The following is a 3,112-nucleotide window of genomic DNA, read 5'->3' as shown; positions in this document are numbered from 1 at the left end:
ATGCTAGAGACCCCTCAGTAAAAGAGAAGGGGGTGCTGGCAGGGTGCTTCCATGAGAATCCCAGAGCCTGGGAATGCCCTTTCACTCTGGTCTAAAAGAGCTTGGATTTGCTTACTTTCAGGGCACTTGTAAATCTCCTTTGTTTTGCCTGGGGTTTGGCGATATTTCAGTTTCTAACTTTCCTCACTGTGGTGGTGATTGCATTAAGAGCTGCTTGCTTGAAGAGGGGAGCTGAATGGACCTGGTATTTGATTTTGTAATTCTAGTTGATTGGCAGGGGGCTCCGAGCCTGCATATGGGTAATTTTTGTTCTAAATCAAAATAAATGAAATAACATTGTAACCTGGGGCTGGGCTAAGAATTTTGGGGAGCTGTACCGAGTTGTCTCTGAGGTACATCCCTACTGGTTTCTGCTGCAGAAGTGGAGTCCTGCTGCTTTGGGATCCTTCTGAGCACTTGAAAGCTACTGAATGTTCAAATGACAATGGGCATTTTTTTGCCACTATGGCTCTCTATAATCTGCCCCATCCTATTGGCTATAGTCCTGGCCCTGGTGCTTCACACATGCACTTATCACGCTTGGAAATCATGAAACACATATCCTGCGGTGAAAAAATGTATCCCAGTAGCACTAATCAAACACCAGCCCCAAAACAGTTCTACTCAAGCTGCAGTGGCTGCTGGAATGGGCTGAGGTGCAGAGATGCCTGAGATACCGTAAGCAACTCCTAGAAATCAAGCACACACACATGAACGCCCTGGGATTCCTAGCAACCACATGCATGAGGATTCTGTAAAATATAACATGCCTTCACATTGAACCCATAGGGATCAGTCATGATCCTGTTGTGCCCACCCTGTTCTCCCTACACTCTCTATAAAGTGGCAGATTGATGGAGCTCTCTGATCTATTCATTAAGTCTCCGATCTATTCATTAAGTTGTGCTAGAGTCCAAATAGTCCCAGGAAATGGTGGGGGCGGCAGCCATGGTGGTGAAGCTTGCTCTATAAGCCTCTGTCTGTTGTTCTTTATTCTCCCCCCAAATGTCTCTTTCTTTAAGGACCCTCAAAGGGAGTGATGGGTGAAATAGCCCATCCTCTTATTATTTGTCCACCAATTAGGTCTGGTATCTGACACACCAATTTTGGTTCATAAATGCCACTTTCACATATTCTGTTTTTACCAAGCATGATTTCAACACAGTCCTTGAATTATATCAATGTGGCCTTTTTCTATAGACTAATTAGGTTTTCCTGTCTCCCTTTCATACCTTTTCCCATCAACTTTTATTATTATAGAGGTTATTGTGACATTTTATGAACTTTTACATTTTTTTTTTTTACAGTTGAGCTCACAACAAGGGTAAATTTGCACTCTCAATTATTACAAAAATCCCCACCTCAGAAGAGCTTACAGTTTCAGTGGATAAGACAGACATGAGGTGAGGGAAAGAGTGTAACACACAAACAGTAACAATGTGATGGCATCAAGTGTCATGCTAGTTCCACATTTTATTTATTGGGGGGGCAGTTAGGAAGGGGTAAGCTAAAGGGAAAGAAAAAGGCAGGAATATGGTATATTGATGGGAAGACATTAAGAGGATGGGACGGGAGGAGAGGGTGAAAGGAGCAAGTGTAGAGAAACTGAGGTGAAATGACTGTGTGGAAACGGTCACTCAGCACAGAGCAGAGACAGTCTAGTCAAAACTGTGACTTTGAGCAAGTGACAAGTCCCTGTGCTTCTGTTTCACTTCCCACCCTCTGCCTGACTTTTATATAAAAACTTGTAAGCTCTTCAAGGAAAGAGACAGTCTCTTACTCTGTTTCATAATGGGCCCCAATCTTAGCTGGGGCTTGTATGCACTACAAGATTATAAATAACAAACAATAATAATAGTTTTCTACGTGGGGTAAACAGAAGTCTTGGTAGTGGGTAAATTTAATAAGAATGACCACTCCTCATCAGCATGATTCCTATAGCCAAAGAAGGAATGAAAGAAATTTAGCTCAGATGACACCATTCAATCTTATCGTGTGCATGGAGGGAGAGGCTCAGTCACTGAAGGTATGTCTACACTACAGGATTATTCCGATTGTACATAAACCAGTTTTGTAAAACAGATTGTATAAAGTCGAGTGCACGCAGCCATACTAAACATATTAATTCGGCGGTGTGCGTCCATGTACCGAGGCTAGCGTCGATTTCCAGAGCGTTGCACTGTGGGTAGCTATTCCGTAGCTATCCCATAGTTCCCGCAGTCTCCCCCGCCCATTGGAATTGTGGGTTGAGATCCCAATGCAAAAACAGTGTCGCGGGTGATTCTGGGTAAATGTCGTCACTCAATCCTTCCTCCATGAAAGCAATGGCAGACAATCATTTCGCGCCCTTTTTCCCTGGATTGCCCTGGCAGATGCCATAGCATGGCAACCATGGAGCCCATTTTGCCTTTTGTCACTGTCACCGTATGTGTACTGGATGCTGCTGACAGACGCGGTACTGCAGTGCAGCACAGCAGCATTCATTTGCCTTTGCAAGGTAGCAGAGACGGTTACCATCCCTATTGCACCGTCTGCCATGCCATTGTAAGTTGGCGATGAGATGATGGTTATCAGTCATTCTGTACTGTCTGCTGCTGTCATGGGTGCTCCTAGCTGAGGTCGGCCAGGGGCGCATGGACAAAAATGGGAATGACTCCCCGGGTCATTCCCTTCTTTATGTTTTGTCTAAAAATAGAGTCAGTCCTGCCTAGAATATGGGGCAAGTCTACTAGAGAGCCAGAGAGCACAGCCGCTCCGGGTCAGAGCCCCAGAGCTCCCGCAGAAATGATGAGCTGCATGCCATTCTAGGGGGTGCCCCTGCAACAACCCCACCCTTTGCTTCCCTCCTTCCCCAACCCTCCTGGGCTACTGTGGCAGTGTCCCCCAATTTGTGTGATGAAGTAATAAAGAATGCAGGAATAAGAAACACTGACTTTTTAGTGAGATAAAATGAAGGAAAGGAAGCCTCCAGCTGCTATGATAGTCCAGGCAGTAAAGAATCTTTTATTTAGACATTAAAGGGCAGGGGGCTGATGGAGCTCAGCCTCCAGTTGCCATGATGAAGACAGTTGCC

Source organism: Gopherus evgoodei, chromosome 1, assembly GCF_007399415.2.
Source record: "Gopherus evgoodei ecotype Sinaloan lineage chromosome 1, rGopEvg1_v1.p, whole genome shotgun sequence".
NCBI classification, from domain to species: Eukaryota; Metazoa; Chordata; order Testudines; family Testudinidae; genus Gopherus; species Gopherus evgoodei.
Note: the sequence above shows the minus strand (reverse complement) of the source record.